The sequence below is a fragment of the Ambystoma mexicanum genome, assembly GCF_040938575.1.
Source record: "Ambystoma mexicanum isolate Mex_15411 chromosome 12 unlocalized genomic scaffold, UKY_AmexF1_1 Mex_chr12_unloc.1, whole genome shotgun sequence".
Classification (NCBI taxonomy): domain Eukaryota; kingdom Metazoa; phylum Chordata; class Amphibia; order Caudata; family Ambystomatidae; genus Ambystoma; species Ambystoma mexicanum.
In genome coordinates, this window is record NW_027182322.1 from 3795223 (window position 1) to 3808184 (window position 12962).

General features: G+C 46.3%; 5 non-coding genes across 5 annotated transcripts; all 5 read left to right on the forward strand.

Moving 5' to 3' along the window:
* Positions 1-750: 750 nt before the first annotated feature.
* On the forward strand, positions 751-822 carry TRNAH-GUG (transfer RNA histidin (anticodon GUG)). The gene has a single exon. It is a non-coding gene; the product is annotated as a tRNA-His (tRNA).
* Positions 823-5492: 4670 nt separating this feature from the next.
* On the forward strand, positions 5493-5564 carry TRNAH-GUG (transfer RNA histidin (anticodon GUG)). The gene has a single exon. It is a non-coding gene; the product is annotated as a tRNA-His (tRNA).
* A 2321-nt stretch (positions 5565-7885) lies between these two features.
* Positions 7886-7957, forward strand: TRNAH-GUG (transfer RNA histidin (anticodon GUG)). Its single transcript has one exon. It is a non-coding gene; the product is annotated as a tRNA-His (tRNA).
* A 2398-nt stretch (positions 7958-10355) lies between these two features.
* On the forward strand, positions 10356-10427 carry TRNAH-GUG (transfer RNA histidin (anticodon GUG)). The gene has a single exon. It is a non-coding gene; the product is annotated as a tRNA-His (tRNA).
* Positions 10428-12825: 2398 nt separating this feature from the next.
* Positions 12826-12897, forward strand: TRNAH-GUG (transfer RNA histidin (anticodon GUG)). The gene has a single exon. It is a non-coding gene; the product is annotated as a tRNA-His (tRNA).
* The last annotated feature ends 65 nt before the right edge of the window (positions 12898-12962 follow it).

Consider the following 12962-nt stretch of genomic DNA (forward strand, 5'->3'; position numbering starts at 1 on the left):
AGACAGGGAGGAGATAAAATCCCTGTATGAAGCCGAGAGAACGAGAAGACATGAACGTGCATCATTGTATGCGGGCGAGAAGGGAAGGAGCATTGGTCTTGCATCCCTGCATGAGGGTGAGACAGGGAGGAGATAAAATCCCTGTATGAAGCCAAGAGAACGAGGCGGCATGAACATGCATCCTTGTATGCAGGTGTGACATGGAGTCATCATGAACATGCATCCCTTTATAAGGACATAACATGGAGGACGCATGAACATGATTGCCTGAATTTTATGGTGGTGGCCTTCGGGTGATTTGGCACGTGCAATTGGCGAAGAGCACTTCTCCTGTGCAAAAAAATAAATTTACTATTAGCACCCCGGAGGGAGCCTCTGCACTTCTTATAGGGAGAAAACTCTGCAATGGAAGGGGACAGGGTCAATAACAGCTGTAAACTCTCACAAGACCATCACTGCTCTCACACTTTCCTGCTCTCAGGCTGGCGGGCCATTATCGGCCCTGGCTGCCGCACCATTGCCAGGTTTGTGTAACTATATTATTTCTAATTGGCTCCACTTTGATGACTTTCATTTGGATTCTGACTTGATTATTGAGATCTTAAATAAGTGACTGGGGATCAGGTGTCCACTTATTCTCATGGATAACATCACAACCAACCTTTAATTCAAACATGAGTCATGACATCACAGATGGAGTACAGCTTATGATAGAGGTGGAACGTCACATTGTAGCAGCCCAAGTAGCTCGCCGTGATCGTATAGTGGTTAGTACTCTGCGTTGTGGCCGCAGCAACCTCGGTTCGATTCCGAGTCACGGCATTGCGGTGAGGCAATGTCACAGCAGTTGGGCAGATATTTTAGAATTTCCATTAATACATTGGCAATCTCTGTGGAGGACTGAAACAATTCGATATGTCCTGTTACAGTTATGAACCTTTTGTTTCTTTAATGCTCTCTGCACACTTTTTCATGGGTGACTGTAATGTATTTCAACCAAATCTAATTAAGAGTGCATTATGTGGTGACATTTGCAGTACATGAAACATTATAACACTGCCATTTACGTCAATAACCACTAGCTTGATTAAGACATATGTATTGCAGCGACAGTATTTCCCAGTTACAAATGGGAATAAAAACAACATCCGCGAGGGATTGAACCAACGACATTTAACTGATGTTGCCAATGGAGCGCGTTACAGAGAGCGCAAGGTCCCGCCTTTACAGTCACACGCTGATGATAATACAGATGTTTAAATAAACAGGCATATCTGTGGACTTGTGGTCTTTCTACATTGGGACTCATAGTCTAGTCCTAGGCTATTGTAGGCACTGGCGTATCTTTGAGTGGAATGAGAGGCGTTCTGTAGTCGCGTGAAAGGACCTTTCAAGTCAATCTGATCTGTATTGTCCTGTGAAAAAAAGCGTTCTTAGACACAGTGAGGAGTTTTTGGGGATAATGGGAAAATCATTTCCAACTAAATGACAGGAATTTCTTAGTCCAATCATGAGGTGTGCTAGGCTTTTTTATACTTTGGCGGAAAGAGAGAGAGTATAACAGTCATTATAAATAAAGGGCCAAGGAAGTGACAGTTTATGGAAGGAACAATTTGCACATAGTTTTAGAATGTGGTCAGGAGGAGGACAATGTGCTTACACATATGAAACATTAGAAGGTAGACATTATGGAAGCACATATATTTCTTTATTTTTATTGTATTTGGGGAGAGGGGGTTAATATAGCACGTCCAATGTGGAAAAGTGCTTTCCATAGCACCTTGCAGGTGGGCGACATCTAGAGCTGTGCAGTAGCCACCCATGCCCCAGACGTCAAAGAGAACAAGAAGTTACACATGTTGGAAGTGAGGGTAAGACATTGAGGAGATATGATCCCCGTATGAAGCCGAGAGAAGGAGGAGGCGTGAACGTGAATCCATGTATGCAGGCGAGAAGGGAAGGAGCATTGGACATGCATCCCTGCATGAGGGTGAGACAGGGAGGAGATATGATCCCCGTATGAAGCCGAGAGAAGGAGGAGGCGTGAACGTGCATCCATGTATGCGGGCGAGACAGGAAGGAGCGTTGGTCATGCATCCCTGCATGAGGGTGAGACAGGGAGGAGATATGATCGCGTATGAAGCCGAGAGAAGGAGGAGGCGTGAATGTGCATCCATGTATGCAGGCGAGAAGGGAAGGAGCATTGGTCATGCATCCCTGCATGAGGGTGAGACAGGGAGGAGATATGATCCCCGTATGAAGCCGAGAGAAGGAGGAGGCGTGAACGTGCATCCATGTATGCGGGCGAGACGGGAAGGAGCATTGGTCATGCATCCCTTCCTGAGGGTGAGACAGGGAGGAGATAAAATCCCCGTATGAAGCCGAGAGAACGAGAAGACATGAACGTGCATCATTGTATGCGGGCGAGAAGGGATTGAGCATTGGTCATGCATCCCTGCATGAGGGTGAGACAGGGAGGAGATAAAATCCCTGTATGAAGCCAAGAGAACGAGGCGGCATGAACATGCATCCTTGTATGCAGGTGTGACATGGAGTCATCATGAACATGCATCCCTTTATAAGGACATAACATGGAGGACGCATGAACATGAATGCCTGAATTTTATGGTGGTGGCCTTCGGGTGATTTGGCACGTGCAATTGGTGAAGAGCACTTCTCCTGCGCAAAAAAATAAATGTACTATTAGCACCCCGGAGGGAGCCTCTGCACTTCTTATAGGGAGAAAACTCTGCAATGGAAGGGGACAGGGTCAATAACAGCTGTAAACTCTCACAAGACCATCACTGCTCTCACACTTTCCTGCTCTCAGGCTGGCGGGCCATTATCGGCCCTGGCTGCCGCACTATTGCCAGGTTTGTGTAACTATATTATTTCTAATTGGCTCCACTTTGATGACTTTCATTTGGATTCTGACTTGATTATTGAGATCTTAAATAAGTGACTGGGGATCAGGTGTCCACTTATTCTCATGGATAACATCACAGCCAACCTTTAATTCAAACATGAGTCATGACATCACAGATGGAGTACAGCTTATGATAGAGGTGGAACGTCACACTGTAGCAGCCCAAGTAGCTCGCCGTGATCGCATAGTGGTTAGTACTCTGCGTTGTGGCCGCAGCAACCTCGGTTCGAATCCGAGTCACGGCATTGCGGTGAGGCAATGTCACGGCAGTTGGGCAGATATTTTACAATTTCCATTAATACATTGGCAATCTCTGTGGAGGACTGAAACAATTCGATATGTCCTGTTACTGTTATGAACCTTTTGTTTCTTTAATGCTCTTTGCACACTTTTTCATCGGGTGACTGTAATGTATTTCAACCAAATCTAATTAAGAGCACATTATGTGGTGACATTTGCAGTACATGAAACATTATAACACTGCCATTTACGTCAATAACCACTAGCTTGATTAAGACATATGTATTGCAGCGACAGTATTTCCCAGTTACAAATGGGAATAAAAACAACATCCGCGAGGGATTGAACCAACGACATTTAACTGATGTTGCCAATGGAGCGCGTTACAGAGAGCGCGAAGTCCCACCTTTACAGTCACACGCTGATGATAATACAGATGTTTAAATACACAGGCATATCTGTGGACTTGTGGTCTTTCTACATTGGGACTCATAGTCTAGTCCTAGGCTATTGTAGGCACTGGCGTATCTTTTAGTGGAATGAGAGGCATTCTGTAGTCGCATGAAAGGACCTTTCAAGTCAATCTGATCTGTATTGTCCTGTGAAAAAAAGCGTTCTTAGACACAGTGAGGAGTTTTTGGGGATAATGGGAAAATCATTTCCAACTAAATGACAGGAATTTCTTAGTCCAATCATGAGGTGTGCTAGGCTTTTTTATACTGTGGCGGAAAGAGAGAGAGTATAACAGTCATTATAAATAAAGGGCCAAGGAAGTGACAGTTTATGGAAGGAACAATTTGCACATAGTTTTAGAATGTGGTCAGGAGGAGGACAATGTGCTTACACATATGAAACATTAGAAGGTAGACATTATGGAAGCACATATATTTCTTTATTTCTATTGTATTTGGGGAGAGGGGGTTAATATAGCACGTCCAATGTGGAAAAGTGCTTTCCATAGCACCTTGCAGGTGGGCGACATCTAGAGCTGTGCAGTAGCCACCCATGCCCCAGACGTCAAAGAGAACAAGAAGTTACACATGTTGGAAGTGAGGGTGAGACATTGAGGAGATATGATCCCCGTATGAAGCCGAGAGAAGGAGGAGGCGTGAACGTGCATCCATGTATGCGGGCGAGACAGGAAGGAGCATTGGTCATGCATCCCTGCATGAGGGTGAGACAGGGAGGAGATATGATCCCCGTATGAAGCCGAGAGAAGGAGGAGGCGTGAACGTGCAGCCATGTATGCGGGCGAGACAGGAAGGAGCATTGGTCATGCATCCCTGCATGAGGGTGAGACAGGGAGGAGATATGATCCCCGTATGAAGCCGAGAGAAGGAGGAGGCGTGAACGTGCATCCATGTATGCAGGCGAGAAGGGAAGGAGCATTGGTCATGCATGCCTGCATGAGGGTGAGACAGGAAGGAGCATTGGTCATGCATCCCTGCATGAGGGTGAGACAGGGAGGAGATATGATCCCCGTATGAAGCCGAGAGAAGGAGGAGGCGTGAACGTGCATCCATGTATGCGGGCGAGACGGGAAGGAGCATTGGTCATGCATCCCTTCCTGAGGGTGAGACAGGGAGGAGATAAAATCCCTGTATGAAGCCGAGAGAACGAGGAGACATGAACGTGCATCCATGTATGCGGGCGAGAAGGGAAGGAGCATTGGTCATGCATCCCTGCATGAGGGTGAGACAGGGAGGAGATAAAATCCCTGTATGAAGCCAAGAGAACGAGGCGGCATGAACATACATCCTTGTATGCAGGTGTGACATGGAGTCATCATGAACATGCATCCCTTTATAAGGACATAACATGGAGGACGCATGAACATGAATGCCTGAATTTTATGGTGGTGGCCTTCGGGTGATTTGGCACGTGCAATTGGTGAAGAGCACTTCTCCTGCGCAAAAAAAGAAATGTACTATTAGCACCCCGGAGGGAGCCTCTGCACTTCTTATAGGGAGAAAACTCTGCAATGGAAGGGGACAGGGTCAATAACAGCTGTAAACTCTCACAAGACCATCACTGCTCTCACACTTTCCTGCTCTCAGGCTGGCGGGCCATTATCGGCCCTGGCTGCCGCACCATTGCCAGGTTTGTGTAACTATATTATTTCTAATTGGCTCCACTTTGATGACTTTCATTTGGATTCTGACTTGATTATTGAGATCTTAAATAAGTGACTGGGGATCAGGTGTCCACTTATTCTCATGGATAACATCACAACCAACCTTTAATTCAAACATGAGTCATGACATCACAGATGGATTACAGCTTATGATAGAGGTGGAACGTCACATTGTAGTAGCCCAAGTAGCTCGCCGTGATCGTATAGTGGTTAGTACTCTGCGTTGTGGCCGCAGCAACCTCGGTTCGAATCCGAGTCACGGCATTGCGGTGAGGCAATGTCACGGCAGTTGGGCAGATATTTTAGAATTTCCATTAATACATTGGCAATCTCTGTGGAGGACTGAAACAATTCGATGTGTCCTGTTACTGTTATGAACCTTTTGTTTCTTTAATGCTCTTTGCACACTTTTTCATCGGGTGACTGTAATGTATTTCAACCAAATCTAATTAAGAGCGCATTATGTGGTGACATTTGCAGTACATGAAACATTATAACACTGCCATTTACGTCAATAACCACTAGCTTGATTAAGACATATGTATTGCAGCGACAGTATTTCCCAGTTACAAATGGGAATAAAAACAACATCCGCGAGGGATTGAACCAGCGACATTTAACTGATGTTGCCAATGGAGCGCGTTACAGAGAGCGCGAGGTCCCGCCTTTACAGTCACACGCTGATGATAATACAGATGTTTAAATAAACAGGCATATCTGTGGACTTGTGGTCTTTCTACATTGGGACTCATAGTCTAGTCCTAGGCTATTGTAGGCACTGGAGTATCTTTTAGTGGAATGAGAGGCATTCTGTAGTCGCGTGAAAGGACCTTTCAAGTCAATCTGATCTGTATTGTCCTGTGAAAAAAAGCGTTCTTAGACACAGTGAGGAGTTTTTGGGGATAATGGGAAAATCATTTCCAACTAAATGACAGGAATTTCTTAGTCCAATCATGAAGTGTGCTAGGCTTTTTTATACTGTGGCGGAAAGAGAGAGAGTATAACAGTCATTATAAATAAAGGGCCAAGGAAGTGACAGTTTATGGAAGGAACAATTTGCACATAGTTTTAGAATGTGGTCAGGAGGAGGACAATGTGCTTACACATATGAAACATTAGAAGGTAGACATTATGGAAGCACATATATTTCTTTATTTTTAGTGTATTTGGGGAGAGGGGGTTAATATAGCACGTCCAATGTGGAAAAGTGCTTTCCATAGCACCTTGCAGGTGGGCGACATCTAGAGCTGTGCAGTAGCCACCCATGCCCCAGACGTCAAAGAGAACAAGAAGTTACACATGTTGGAAGTGAGGGTGAGACATTGAGGAGATATGATCCCCGTATGAAGCCGAGAGAAGGAGGAGGCGTGAACGTGCATCCATGTATGCGGGCGAGACAGGAAGGAGCATTGGTCATGCATCCCTGCATGAGGGTGAGACAGGGAGGAGATATGATCCCCGTATGAAGCCGAGAGAAGGAGGAGGCGTGAACGTGCAGCCATGTATGCGGGCGAGACAGGAAGGAGCATTGGTCATGCATCCCTGCATGAGGGTGAGACAGGGAGGAGATATGATCCCCGTATGAAGCCGAGAGAAGGAGGAGGCGTGAACGTGCATCCATGTATGCAGGCGAGAAGGGAAGGAGCATTGGTCATGCATGCCTGCATGAGGGTGAGACAGGAAGGAGCATTGGTCATGCATCCCTGCATGAGGGTGAGACAGGGAGGAGATATGATCCCCGTATGAAGCCGAGAGAAGGAGGAGGCGTGAACGTGCATCCATGTATGCGGGCGAGACGGGAAGGAGCATTGGTCATGCATCCCTTCCTGAGGGTGAGACAGGGAGGAGATAAAATCCCTGTATGAAGCCGAGAGAACGAGGAGACATGAACGTGCATCCATGTATGCGGGCGAGAATGGAAGGAGCATTGGTCATGCATCCCTGCATGAGGGTGAGACAGGGAGGAGATAAAATCCCTGTATGAAGCCAAGAGAACGAGGCGGCATGAACATACATCCTTGTATGCAGGTGTGACATGGAGTCATCATGAACATGCATCCCTTTATAAGGACATAACATGGAGGACGCATGAACATGAATGCCTGAATTTTATGGTGGTGGCCTTCGGGTGATTTGGCACGTGCAATTGGTGAAGAGCACTTCTCCTGCGCAAAAAAAGAAATGTACTATTAGCACCCCGGAGGGAGCCTCTGCACTTCTTATAGGGAGAAAACTCTGCAATGGAAGGGGACAGGGTCAATAACAGCTGTAAACTCTCACAAGACCATCACTGCTCTCACACTTTCCTGCTCTCAGGCTGGCGGGCCATTATCGGCCCTGGCTGCCGCACCATTGCCAGGTTTGTGTAACTATATTATTTCTAATTGGCTCCACTTTGATGACTTTCATTTGGATTCTGACTTGATTATTGAGATCTTAAATAAGTGACTGGGGATCAGGTGTCCACTTATTCTCATGGATAACATCACAACCAACCTTTAATTCAAACATGAGTCATGACATCACAGATGGATTACAGCTTATGATAGAGGTGGAACGTCACATTGTAGTAGCCCAAGTAGCTCGCCGTGATCGTATAGTGGTTAGTACTCTGCGTTGTGGCCGCAGCAACCTCGGTTCGAATCCGAGTCACGGCATTGCGGTGAGGCAATGTCACGGCAGTTGGGCAGATATTTTAGAATTTCCATTAATACATTGGCAATCTCTGTGGAGGACTGAAACAATTCGATATGTCCTGTTACTGTTATGAACCTTTTGTTTCTTTAATGCTCTTTGCACACTTTTTCATCGGGTGACTGTAATGTATTTCAACCAAATCTAATTAAGAGCGCATTATGTGGTGACATTTGCAGTACATGAAACATTATAACACTGCCATTTACGTCAATAACCACTAGCTTGATTAAGACATATGTATTGCAGCGACAGTATTTCCCAGTTACAAATGGGAATAAAAACAACATCCGCGAGGGATTGAACCAACGACATTTAACTGATGTTGCCAATGGAGCGCGTTACAGAGAGCGCGAGGTCCCGCCTTTACAGTCACACGCTGATGATAATACAGATGTTTAAATAAACAGGCATATCTGTGGACTTGTGGTCTTTCTACATTGGGACTCATAGTCTAGTCCTAGGCTATTGTAGGCACTGGAGTATCTTTTAGTGGAATGAGAGGCATTCTGTAGTCGCGTGAAAGGACCTTTCAAGTCAATCTGATCTGTATTGTCCTGTGAAAAAAAGCGTTCTTAGACACAGTGAGGAGTTTTTGGGGATAATGGGAAAATCATTTCCAACTAAATGACAGGAATTTCTTAGTCCAATCATGAGGTGTGCTAGGCTTTTTTATACTGTGGCGGAAAGAGAGAGAGTATAACAGTCATTATAAATAAAGGGCCAAGGAAGTTACAGTTTATGGAAGGAACAATTTGCACATAGTTTTAGAATGTGGTCAGGAGGAGGACAATGTGCTTACACATATGAAACATTAGAAGGTAGACATTATGGAAGCACATATATTTCTTTATTTTTATTGTATTTGGGGAGAGGGGGTTAATATAGCACGTCCAATGTGGAAAAGTGCTTTCAATAGCACCTTGCAGGTGGGCGACATCTAGAGCTGTGCAGTAGCCACCCATGCCCCAGACGTCAAAGAGAACAAGAAGTTACACATGTTGGAAGTGAGGGTGAGACATTGAGGAGATATGATCCCCGTATGAAGCCGAGAGAAGGAGGAGGCGTGAACGTGCATCCATGTATGCAGGCGAGAAGGGAAGGAGCATTGGTCATGCATCCCTGCATGAGGGTGAGACAGGGAGGAGATATGATCCCCGTATGAAGCCGAGAGAAGGAGGAGGCGTGAACGTGCAGCCATGTATGCGGGCGAGACAGGAAGGAGCATTGGTCATGCATCCCTGCATGAGGGTGAGACAGGGAGGAGATATGATCCCCGTATGAAGCCGAGAGAAGGAGGAGGCGTGAACGTGCATCCATGTATGCAGGCGAGAAGGGAAGGAGCATTGGTCATGCATGCCTGCATGAGGGTGAGACAGGGAGGAGATATGATCCCTGTATGAAGCCGAGAGAAGGAGGAGGCGTGAACGTGCATCCATGTATGCGGGCGAGACAGGAAGGAGCATTGGTCATGCATCCCTGCATGAGGGTGAGACAGGGAGGAGATATGATCCCCGTATGAAGCCGAGAGAAGGAGGAGGCGTGAACGTGCATCCATGTATGCGGGCGAGACGGGAAGGAGCATTGGTCATGCATCCCTTCCTGAGGGTGAGACAGGGAGGAGATAAAATCCCTGTATGAAGCCGAGAGAACGAGGAGACATGAACGTGCATCCATGTATGCGGGCGAGAAGGGAAGGAGCATTGGTCATGCATCCCTGCATGAGGGTGAGACAGGGAGGAGATAAAATCCCTGTATGAAGCCAAGAGAACGAGGCGGCATGAACATGCATCCTTGTATGCAGGTGTGACATGGAGTCATCATGAACATGCATCCCTTTATAAGGACATAACATGGTGGACGCATGAACATGAATGCCTGAATTTTATGGTGGTGGCCTTCGGGTGATTTGGCACGTGCAATTGGTGAAGAGCACTTCTCCTGCGCAAAAAAAGAAATGTACTATTAGCACCCCGGAGGGAGCCTCTGCACTTCTTATAGGGAGAAAACTCTGCAATGGAAGGGGACAGGGTCAATAACAGCTGTAAACTCTCACAAGACCATCACTGCTCTCACACTTTCCTGCTCTCAGGCTGGCGGGCCATTATCGGCCCTGGCTGCCGCACCATTGCCAGGTTTGTGTAACTATATTATTTCTAATTGGCTCCACTTTGATGACTTTCATTTGGATTCTGACTTGATTATTGAGATCTTAAATAAGTGACTGGGGATCAGGTGTCCACTTATTCTCATGGATAACATCACAACCAACCTTTAATTCAAACATGAGTCATGACATCACAGATGGATTACAGCTTATGATAGAGGTGGAACGTCACATTGTAGTAGCCCAAGTAGCTCGCCGTGATCGTATAGTGGTTAGTACTCTGCGTTGTGGCCGCAGCAACCTCGGTTCGAATCCGAGTCACGGCATTGCGGTGAGGCAATGTCACGGCAGTTGGGCAGATATTTTAGAATTTCCATTAATACATTGGCAATCTCTGTGGAGGACTGAAACAATTCGATATGTCCTGTTACTGTTATGAACCTTTTGTTTCTTTAATGCTCTTTGCACACTTTTTCATCGGGTGACTGTAATGTATTTCAACCAAATCTAATTAAGAGCGCATTATGTGGTGACATTTGCAGTACATGAAACATTATAACACTGCCATTTACGTCAATAACCACTAGCTTGATTAAGACATATGTATTGCAGCGACAGTATTTCCCAGTTACAAATGGGAATAAAAACAACATCCGCGAGGGATTGAACCAACGACATTTAACTGATGTTGCCAATGGAGCGCGTTACAGAGAGCGCGAGGTCCCGCCTTTACAGTCACACGCTGATGATAATACAGATGTTTAAATAAACAGGCATATCTGTGGACTTGTGGTCTTTCTACATTGGGACTCATAGTCTAGTCCTAGGCTATTGTAGGCACTGGAGTATCTTTTAGTGGAATGAGAGGCATTCTGTAGTCGCGTGAAAGGACCTTTCAAGTCAATCTGATCTGTATTGTCCTGTGAAAAAAAGCGTTCTGAGACACAGTGAGGAGTTTTTGGGGATAATGGGAAAATCATTTCCAACTAAATGACAGGAATTTCTTAGTCCAATCATGAGGTGTGCTAGGCTTTTTTATACTGTGGCGGAAAGAGAGAGAGTATAACAGTCATTATAAATAAAGGGCCAAGGAAGTTACAGTTTATGGAAGGAACAATTTGCACATAGTTTTAGAATGTGGTCAGGAGGAGGACAATGTGCTTACACATATGAAACATTAGAAGGTAGACATTATGGAAGCACATATATTTCTTTATTTTTATTGTATTTGGGGAGAGGGGGTTAATATAGCACGTCCAATGTGGAAAAGTGCTTTCAATAGCACCTTGCAGGTGGGCGACATCTAGAGCTGTGCAGTAGCCACCCATGCCCCAGACGTCAAAGAGAACAAGAAGTTACACATGTTGGAAGTGAGGGTGAGACATTGAGGAGATATGATCCCCGTATGAAGCCGAGAGAAGGAGGAGGCGTGAACGTGCATCCATGTATGCAGGCGAGAAGGGAAGGAGCATTGGTCATGCATCCCTGCATGAGGGTGAGACAGGGAGGAGATATGATCCCCGTATGAAGCCGAGAGAAGGAGGAGGCGTGAACGTGCAGCCATGTATGCGGGCGAGACAGGAAGGAGCATTGGTCATGCATCCCTGCATGAGGGTGAGACAGGGAGGAGATATGATCCCCGTATGAAGCCGAGAGAAGGAGGAGGCGTGAACGTGCATCCATGTATGCAGGCGAGAAGGGAAGGAGCATTGGTCATGCATGCCTGCATGAGGGTGAGACAGGGAGGAGATATGATCCCTGTATGAAGCCGAGAGAAGGAGGAGGCGTGAACGTGCATCCATGTATGCGGGCGAGACAGGAAGGAGCATTGGTCATGCATCCCTGCATGAGGGTGAGACAGGGAGGAGATATGATCCCCGTATGAAGCCGAGAGAAGGAGGAGGCGTGAACGTGCATCCATGTATGCGGGCGAGACGGGAAGGAGCATTGGTCATGCATCCCTTCCTGAGGGTGAGACAGGGAGGAGATAAAATCCCTGTATGAAGCCGAGAGAACGAGGAGACATGAACGTGCATCCATGTATGCGGGCGAGAAGGGAAGGAGCATTGGTCATGCATCCCTGCATGAGGGTGAGACAGGGAGGAGATAAAATCCCTGTATGAAGCCAAGAGAACGAGGCGGCATGAACATACATCCTTGTATGCAGGTGTGACATGGAGTCATCATGAACATGCATCCCTTTATAAGGACATAACATGGAGGACGCATGAACATGAATGCCTGAATTTTATGGTGGTGGCCTTCGGGTGATTTGGCACGTGCAATTGGTGAAGAGCACTTCTCCTGCGCAAAAAAAGAAATGTACTATTAGCACCCCGGAGGGAGCCTCTGCACTTCTTATAGGGAGAAAACTCTGCAATGGAAGGGGACAGGGTCAATAACAGCTGTAAACTCTCACAAGACCATCACTGCTCTCACACTTTCCTGCTCTCAGGCTGGCGGGCCATTATCGGCCCTGGCTGCCGCACCATTGCCAGGTTTGTGTAACTATATTATTTCTAATTGGCTCCACTTTGATGACTTTCATTTGGATTCTGACTTGATTATTGAGATCTTAAATAAGTGACTGGGGATCAGGTGTCCACTTATTCTCATGGATAACATCACAACCAACCTTTAATTCAAACATGAGTCATGACATCACAGATGGATTACAGCTTATGATAGAGGTGGAACGTCACATTGTAGTAGCCCAAGTAGCTCGCCGTGATCGTATAGTGGTTAGTACTCTGCGTTGTGGCCGCAGCAACCTCGGTTCGAATCCGAGTCACGGCATTGCGGTGAGGCAATGTCACGGCAGTTGGGCAGATATTTTAGAATTTCCATTAATACATTGGCAA